This window comes from Bombina bombina, chromosome 5 (genome assembly GCF_027579735.1).
Source record: "Bombina bombina isolate aBomBom1 chromosome 5, aBomBom1.pri, whole genome shotgun sequence".
NCBI lineage: Eukaryota > Metazoa > Chordata > Amphibia > Anura > Bombinatoridae > Bombina > Bombina bombina.
The window spans coordinates 543,959,052-543,969,406 of NC_069503.1; positions in this window are offsets into that span (position 1 = coordinate 543,959,052).

Consider the following 10,355-nt stretch of genomic DNA (forward strand, 5'->3'; position numbering starts at 1 on the left):
TAGGGGTTAATAAGTGTAGGTAGGTGTCGGCGACATTGTGGGGGGCAGATTAGGGGTTAATAAATATAACATAGGGGTCGGCGATGTTAGGGGCAGCAGATTAGGGGTACATAGGGATAACGTAGGTGGCGGCGATTTGCGGTCGGAAGATTAGGGGTTAATTATTTTAAGTAGCTTGCGGCGACGTTGTGGGGGGCAAGTTAGGGGTTAATAAATATAATATAGGGGTCGGCGGGGTTAGGGGCAGCAGATTAGGGGTACATAAGTATAACGTAAGTGGCGGTCGGCAGATTAGGGGTTAAAAATTTAAATAGAGTGGCGGCGATGTGGGGGGACCTCGGTTTAGGGGTACATAGGTAGTTTATGGGTGTTAGTGTACTTTAGGGTACAGTAGTTAAGAGCTTTAGAAACCGGCGTTAGCCAGAAAGCTCTTAACTCCTGCTTTTTTCAGGCGGCTGGAATCTTGTCGTTAGAGCTCTAACGCTCACTGCAGAAACGACTCTAAATACCAGCGTTAGAAAGATCCCATTGAAAAGATAGGCTACGCAAATGGCGTAGGGGGATCTGCGGTATGGAAAAGTCGCGGCTGAAAAGTGAGCGTTAGACCCTTTAATCACTGACTCCAAATACCAGCGGGCGCCCAAAACCAGCGTTAGGAGCCTCTAACGCTGGTTTTGACGGCTACCGCCGAACTCTAAATCTAGGCCTTTGTTTCTATTTAAGAATTCATAATTGGTTGCTTATAATACAGGGAGTGCAGAATTATTAGGCAAATGAGTATTTTGACCACATCATCCTCTTTATGCATGTTGTCTTACTCCAAGCTGTATAGGCTCGAAAGCCTACTACCAATTAAGCATATTAGGTGATGTGCATCTCTTTAATGAGAAGGGGTGTGGTCTAATGACATCAACACCCTATATCAGGTGTGCATAATTATTAGGCAACTTCCTTTCCTTTGGCAAAATGGGTCAAAAGAAGGACTTGACAGGCTCAGAAAAGTAAAAAATAGTGAGATATCTTGCAGAGGGATGCAGCACTCTTAAAATTGCAACGCTTCTGAAGCGTGATCATTGAACAATCAAGCGTTTCATTCAAAATAGTAAACAGGGTCGCAAGAAGCGTGTGGAAAACCAAGGCGCAAAATAACTGCCCATGAACTGAGAAAAGTCAAGCGTGCAGCTGCCAAGATGCCACTTGCCACCAGTTGGCTGATTGGATCAGCTGATTGGATCAGCCAATCGGATTGAACTTGATTCTGATTGGCTGATTCCATCAGCCAATCAGAAAATTCCTACCTTAATTCCGATTGGCTGATAGAATCCTATCAGCCAATCGGAATTCGAGGGACGCCATCTTGGATGACGTCCCTTAAAGGAACCGTCATTCGTCGTCTAGTCGTCGGAAGAAGAGGATGGATCCGCGCTGGAGGTCTTCAAGATGGAGCCGGTCGTCATCGGATGGAAGAACATAGAAGATGCCGCTTGGAGAAGATGTTTGCCGGTCCGGATGTCCTCTTCTTGCCGGATAGGAGGAAGACTTTGGAGCACCGGATTATGGATCGCCAACCCCCGCTTGGGTTGGATGAAGATCTTGGAGCCAGGACGGATCGGTGATACCTGGATGGTGAAGACAAGGTAGGAAGATCTTCAGGGGATTAGTGTTAGGTTTATTTAAGGGGGTTTGGGTTAGATTAGGGGTATGTGGGTGGTGGGTTGTAATGTTGGGGGGGGGTATTGTATGTTTTTTTTTACAGGCAAAAGAGCTGAAATTCTTGGGGCATGCCCCGCAAAGGGCCCTGTTCAGGGCTGGTAAGGTAAAAGAGCATGTAATTTTTGTATTTTAGAATAGGGTAGGGATTTTTTTATTTTGGGGGTCTTTGTTATTTTATTAGGGGGCTTAGAGTAGGTGTAATTAGTTTAAAATTGTTGTAATATTTTTCTTATGTTTGTAAATATTTTTTTATTTTCTGTAACTTAGTTCTTTTTTATTTTTTGTACTTTAGATAGTTTATTTAATTGTATTTATTTGTAGCAATTGTGTTTAATTAATTTATTGATAGTGTAGTGTTAGGTTAATTGTAGGTAATTGTAGGTAGTTTATTTAATTATTTTATTGATAGGGTAGTGTTAGGTTTAATTATATCTTAGGTTAGGATTTATTTTACAGGTAAATTTGTAATTATTTTAACTAGGTAACTATTAAATAGTTCTTAACTATTTAATAGCTATTGTACCTGGTTAAAATAATTACAAAGTTGCCTGTAAAATAAATATTAATCCTAAAATAGCTATAATATAAATGTAATTTATATTGTAGCTATATTAGGATTTATTTTACAGGTAAGTATTTAGCTTTAAATAGGAATCATTTATTTAATAAGAGTTAATTTATTTCGTTAGATAAAAATTATATTTAACTTAGGGGGGTGTTAGTGTTAGGGTTAGACTTAGCTTTAGGGGTTAATACATTTATTAGAATAGCGGTGAGCTCCGGTCGGCAGATTAGGGGTTAATAAGTGTAGGTAGGTGTCGGCGACGTTGTGGGGGGCAGATTAGGGGTTAATAAATATAACATAGGGGTCGGCGATGTTAGGGGCAGCAGATTAGGGGTACATAGGGATAACGTAGGTGGCGGCGATTTGCGGTCGGAAGATTAGGGGTTAATTATTTTAAGTAGCTTGCGGCGACGTTGTGGGGGGCAAGTTAGGGGTTAATAAATATAATATAGGGGTCGGCGGGGTTAGGGGCAGCAGATTAGGGGTACATAAGTATAACGTAAGTGGCGGTCGGCAGATTAGGGGTTAAAAATTTTAATCGAGTGGCGGCGATGTGGGGGGACCTCGGTTTAGGGGTACATAGGTAGTTTATGGGTGTTAGTGTACTTTAGGGTACAGTAGTTAAGAGCTTTAGAAACCGGCGTTAGCCAGAAAGCTCTTAACTCCTGCTTTTTTCAGGCGGCTGGAATCTTGTCGTTAGAGCTCTAACGCTCACTGCAGAAACGACTCTAAATACCAGCGTTAGAAAGATCCCATTGAAAAGATAGGCTACGCAAATGGCGTAGGGGGATCTGCGGTATGGAAAAGTCGCGGCTGAAAAGTGAGCGTTAGACCCTTTAATCACTGACTCCAAATACCAGCGGGCGCCCAAAACCAGCGTTAGGAGCCTCTAACGCTGGTTTTGACGGCTACCGCCGAACTCTAAATCTAGGCCTTTGTTTCTATTTAAGAATTCATAATTGGTTGCTTATAATACAGGGAGTGCAGAATTATTAGGCAAATGAGTATTTTGACCACATCATCCTCTTTATGCATGTTGTCTTACTCCAAGCTGTATAGGCTCGAAAGCCTACTACCAATTAAGCATATTAGGTGATGTGCATCTCTTTAATGAGAAGGGGTGTGGTCTAATGACATCAACACCCTATATCAGGTGTGCATAATTATTAGGCAACTTCCTTTCCTTTGGCAAAATGGGTCAAAAGAAGGACTTGACAGGCTCAGAAAAGTAAAAAATAGTGAGATATCTTGCAGAGGGATGCAGCACTCTTAAAATTGCAACGCTTCTGAAGCGTGATCATTGAACAATCAAGCGTTTCATTCAAAATAGTCAACAGGGTCGCAAGAAGCGTGTGGAAAACCAAGGCGCAAAATAACTGCCCATGAACTGAGAAAAGTCAAGCGTGCAGCTGCCAAGATGCCACTTGCCACCAGTTTGGCCATATTTCAGAGCTGCAACATCACTGGAGTGCCCAAAAGCACAAGGTGTGCAATACTCAGAGACATGGCCAAGGTAAGAAAGGCTGAAAGACGACCACCACTGAACAAGACACACAAGCTGAAACGTCAAGACTGGGCCAAGAAATATCTCAAGACTGATTTTTCTAAGGTTTTATGGACTGATGAAATGAGAGTGAGTCTTGATGGGCCAGATGGATGGGCCCGTGGCTGGATTGGTAAAGGGCAGAGAGCTCCAGTCCGACTCAGACGCCAGCAAGGAGTACTGGTTTGGGCTGGTATCATCAAAGATGAGCTTGTGGGGCCTTTTCGGGTGGAGGATGGAGTCAAGCTCAACTCCCAGTCCTACTGCCAGTTTCTGGAAGACACCTTCTTCAAGCAGTGGTACAGGAAGAAGTCTGCATCCTTCAAGAAAAACATGATTTTCATGCAGGACAATGCTCCATCACACGCTTCCAAGTATTCCACAGCGTGGCTGGCAAGAAAGGGTATAAAAGAAGAAAATCTAATGACATGGCCTCCTTGTTCACCTGATCTGAACCCCATTGAGAACCTGTGGTCCATCATCAAATGTGAGATTTACAAGGAGGGAAAACAGTACACCTCTCTGAACAGTGTCTGGGAGGCTGTGGTTGCTGCTGCACGCAATGTTGATGGTGAACAGATCAAAACACTGACAGAATCCATGGATGGCAGGCTTTTGAGTGTCCTTGCAAAGAAAGGTGGCTATATTGGTCACTGATTTGTTTTTGTTTTGTTTTTGAATGTCAGAAATGTATATTTGTGAATGTTGAGATGTTATATTGGTTTCACTGGTAAAAATAAATAATTGAAATGGGTATATATTTGTTTTTTGTTAAGTTGCCTAATAATTATGCACAGTAATAGTCACCTGCACACACAGATATCCCCCTAAAATAGCTATAACTAAAAACAAACTAAAAACTACTTCCAAAACTATTCAGCTTTGATATTAATGAGTTTTTTGGGTTCATTGAGAACATGGTTGTTATTCAATAATAAAATGAATCGTCAAAAATACAACTTGCCTAATAATTCTGCACTCCCTGTACATTATAGATTTCTGCCCTGCAACTTATGACGACAGCTCAATTGCTAAACAAACTAGATTTATTATTGAATACACTATCGTAAAACTTGAGCGATTCTATGATCTGCAATTGGTGATAAGTAGAAATATGTCATTTCTGGTATAATTGTGTTATAATAAAAGGAGTTTTCTCCATTAACCACATGGAGAGCTAGAACCGGTCGGGTTGCTGGAATAACCAATTGACGTTCGGTCCGAGAGTTTGTCTGTTATACATTGAGGGCCAGATTACAAGTAGAGGTCTAAATATTGATTTCAAGAAAGCGATATTACGTTAATATGTGCTGGTATTACAAGTTAACAGCTATGTGAACGCAAACTCGAAGCAAAGGGGGTATTGTTTTATTATTAAACTCATATAGGTCCAAGTTTGACTTCCCATTTATTTGTTTACAATAATGCAGGCACTAAAAAACATTTTTATCTTAGCCAATTCAAGGGTCCAGGAGTGGTCCCAAGACCTGCCTTTAGTCCTCCCCTATCTAATATAGTTTGTGTTATGGGTTCAAGAGAGGCTTTTCTGTACTTGGGAGGCTTCTTTATGTCTATCCTACATAGCTTATTTTTTGTGTATAACTTTACAAGAATTGTGTCACACATTTATTTAACAAAGATTTTTTTGTTTTTTGTTGGATAAACCTGTGTTGTGTTTGCAATTACTTGATATCCACAAGAGAGTATTTGTGTGTATTTTTTAAACAAAAGATCAAAAGGTTAAACAATGAAGACAATTTTTCACAGCCTTCTTTCCTCATATTTACCAAGGATGCCAAAATTAGTGGGGGGCACTGTAGCTTAATTTCCTTTCATGCTATTTCTCTCTTTAAATCATAGAGGTCCACGAGTGACCTCCTCAATGCATAGCAAATTGTCATGTTCTTATTATAAATGAAAAGTAAAAAGAGGTATTTAACATATTGCACATGCATGTCACATCTAATATGACTTCTGTGTATGTTCTTTAATGTGTAATTACACATATTGTTCCTCTAAGCTGTATGCTTACATATATCTCCAAAGATGTGGTACGGCCATGGGAGCTAAATTTGCCCCGTCCTATGCAAACATATCTGGGATGGTAGGAAATGGCACACATCTTTGGAGAGAGAAATCCCTTTCAGCAGTATATTAAGATGTACAGGCGGTTTATCGATGATTTGTTGTTGATTTGGTGTGGGCCTGAGCATCTTATTGTTGATTTTGTGGACTCTCTCAACGACAACAATTATGGTTTGCGTTTCACGTTTGAGTATAATTTAAAGTCCATCAACTTTTTGGATGTGACTTTAAAAGGTAATGATGATGGTACCATTGACTCCAGTGTGTACCGCAAGCCAATATCAGGAAATACACTCCTCCATGCCACCAGCAGCCATCCAGAGCATGTTAGATATGCAGTGGCAAAGGGTCAGTTTACGAGATTAAAGCGTAATTGTAGTAACCCTGCTGAGTACTCAGAGGCTGCTGATGATTTGGAGAAAAGGTTACTGGAGAGGAAAAATTCTAAGAGAGACATTACTAGAGCAAGAAAGGAGGTCAATGCTATTGATAGGCAAACACTAATTGCAAATAACAGATTACAGGATAATTCTTCACAAACACAAGGAGTCTACTTTGTAACGGGCTACAGTTCTCAATATTCACAAGTCTGTGCCATCATTAAAAAGCATTTTGCCCTTTTATTAGCAGATGATCCCTTACAAGAGACAGTTAAGAAGGGTTTAAGATGCTCCTATCGCAAGAGTAACACTCTAGGAGCAAGGTTAGCACCAACACAACTTAAGCAGATCGAGAATTCCTCCAGTTCTTGGCTAAAACATCTGGGTTTGTTCAGATGTGGGCACAGAAAATGTAGGCCTTGTGATTTTGTTTCCATTTCAACTAACTTTAGATCCTGTGTGACAGGAGAAATTTTTGATATTCAATCCTGTTTGAATTGCACTGCTGAATGTGTTTATCTGCTTGAATGCACCTCATGTCACATCCAATACGTAGGGCTCACAGGGAGGGATGCCAATTCTAGGATTATAGAACATTTATACACTCTTACATCAGGCAAAGCAGCCACTCCATTGGTGCAACATTTTGCCACTAGACATAATAAAAGTATTGAGTCCTTGAGATGGTGCATTATAAAGAAAGTAAAACCACCAAGAAGGGGTGGCGATCAGGAAAGGATTTTAGCAAAATGGGAGATGTACTGGTTCTTTAGATTGGAGACACGTATTCCTAAGGGTCTTAACTCCATATATGACCTTATTAACTTTTGGGAATAATAATAACTTGTATGATACAGAGTTAGTGTCTATCTTTACTAAGAATCTTTGTTTTTTTGCTTTTTTAGCCCTATCTAATTTTTGGTCCAGTACATCTCCTGTGACCCCAGAGTAACATTATGATTATGAATACATTTAGCATAACTAGAATAATAGTCTGAAGTAATCAAACACTTGTTGCTTTCTATAGAGTTCTCATTTTAAGCTAGTGTCTATAATTGATATATTAACCTGTCATCATACATACTATCGATCACTTTACATGATATATCTTGAGGAGGAAGTATGAGACATTAGCTAATTTAGACTTGATACATGAGCTTTCCCCATAAATTAGGATTACCATATATGTTCATATTAGCGACAAATTATGGTTTTATCTTTGGTATCTAGGGGACCATATCGTATCAGTCTTATTTAAGAAATAGCCATTCAGTATAACTTCGAAGTGCTGTTGATTTATATGTATTTGTATTTATTTTTATTTTTTGTTTTTTTACATTCTGAATACTTTATCTTTTATGCGCATTCACTGTATTTGTATCAATATACAGTACATAGGTGTTCTTCTTTCGTTATATTGTATACATTGTGATGTCTTTATGAATTTTTATATATTTCAATTATAGCTTTCAGTACAGCGAATAGTTGTGTATGCAATACCGTTTTAAATGATATTGATATATTGATATACTAATACTATTCTACTATTTTTGGTCAATAACACCAAGTTCTAATTTAGGTATTTGTATATTCATCATCAATTTTCCCATCATTGTATATTGATAATACTTATTTGCTTTTTATATTATTGTTATGCTCAGTAGTGTGCGGTTCATGCTTTTGAGTTACTTAATGAACAGAGTAGGCGTACTATTGTTATTAAGTGAACATTTATGAACCAATCAAATTTTACTATGTGTTTTATAAGATGGGGGAGGAGACCCAACAGCTATGGCTATGACTACGGCAAACGCCGAAACGCGTAAGCCAGCTTAGGTGTTATGCCTACTCTGCCTGAATACTGCTTGTTCCTGTATTTTTAAGAGTTTGGAATAAAGATTGAAATATTTTTTACACAAACTGTCCGCACCTCTTGCTTCACTACTTTATCACCAGCAAGGACGGATCGTTACTATGTTGCTCTGATTCTATTAAGCGTCCTGAGGAACTAACAGCTGCTGTTTTACGGATTGAACCCTGTTATTGTATGAGTGACACACCTCCTTTCTGATTTGCCTTCACTGACATCGGAACCTTGACTCGTCACCAGTGACGTCACCTCCTTCCCCCTCCCTCGCGAGCAGCGAGTTGGCGTGCGGCCTGATTGAGTGGTGAGTGTACCTGCCAAGCGGCTACGCTGAGGCAGCATTGGGAGTGTCCCTTAAGCCGGCGGGTCCCGTCTTAAGTAGCCGCATAGCATGATATTGTTGGGGTAATATGAAGGTTGTCAGGTGAGACTGTCTTATGTTGTTAATCTGTCCTACTAGCAAGGACTGCTTTTGAAGTTGGATACAAAGAAGCGTTAACAGAAGTGAAGGTTTTTTGGAATGTGATCACATAATATCCTCTCACACAGGCACGTTTATTATTGAATTACTACTAGATATTTGACCCACATTGGTTTTACAGAGAGGTCATATAGGCTTAAACCCCCTTCCTTGTACTCTTTCCTACATACATCTTTATCAGAAATTTTTCATTGCCTTGTACATCAATATTTTATGTTGGTCATTTTAATTGTTTGACTTCAATAAACATAAAAAAACTAAAAATGATGTATGAGAAACTTCATTTTATTTTGTCAAGATACATTTATGAAAAAATTAGAAATTCAGCTTTATTATGTTATTCTACTGAATTTAGTAATCTACACACATTAATCTTATGGCGTTATCTAAATATAAATACATTTAAATAACATATATAGAGGGCAAATTATATTTATTCTGTTATAAATAGCTCTTTATTTTTTGAATGAATGTTATATACAGTGTGTGTGTGTATATATATATATATATATATATATATATATATATATATATATATATATATATATATATATATATATATATATATATATATTAGAGCATTTATCTACCAGATTTAAAGAAATTCTCAAAACGAATTGATGACAATGAACAATCTTTTATGAAATAAATAAAAAAGAAAATTCAACAAACTGACCCCTAGATGGCACTCCAGTCAAATGATTTGGTATTTTGTAGGATTATTTTTTTATTTTTTTCTAATAAACAAAATTTGATTTATTATATAAACTAAATGTTTGAGTCCCCAGAGATTTTGATAAAATAAAGTAAACCCTAAAACACAATTGGTAAATTTCTAAAGCAATCATGGAATAAATTCTATTAGCTTTGAATTCAAACTTGCTCATGAAAAGTATATAAAGACATTTCACCAAAGTACTGTATAACAACATAATAGCATTTTTGCTGAACCAAATAATTCTCTTAAACTAATTTAGGCTGCAATGTATATTATCTCCTCCTATATAAGCACTGATAAAAAATGTAAGCTAGTCATGTAAGCATTTGGATAAACAAGGCAGTTTTTTTTGTGTTTTTTTTTATTATTTTTCAGCTGGATACGCAAAATATATTGAACTGAAAATAATCTATTTATGGTGTGAACTGATCTTATTTCTGGCAAATATATCCTTTTCTTAACGGTGTAAGTGATATTCATTTCATGCACTGTCATGCATTAAAGTTAAAAGCATTAACATCTGCAATGTTTTGATACAAAAATCCTAAAAACATTTTTTTTAAATGTTCATCATAAATATTACTTGATTTATTACCTAACAACAAAATATAAATGTTATATTCTATCTGTGTTTTGTTGGTGACCTATGAAATTATCAGTTCTAAATTTGATAAATAAGTCAAATATAAGACGGATAAATGAATTAAGAATACAAAGATTAAAACATTTTGGTGCCATTACAGGATATTAGATCTCTGATAGAAATGTGACATGCAAAAAATAAATAAGTAAATATATTAAAAGAGAAAGCATAATATATTAAAATCTGTTATTTTTTTAATTAAATTCTATCAGTGGATAAAACCAGAAGCAGAGTACAAATAAAAAATAAATTAAATATTAAAACTGCACACTCCAATACATGATTGTAGTGATATAAATAAGAATTCATCATAAACTATAACATTAAAATATTCAACTGTAAGATAGATATTGTACTAAA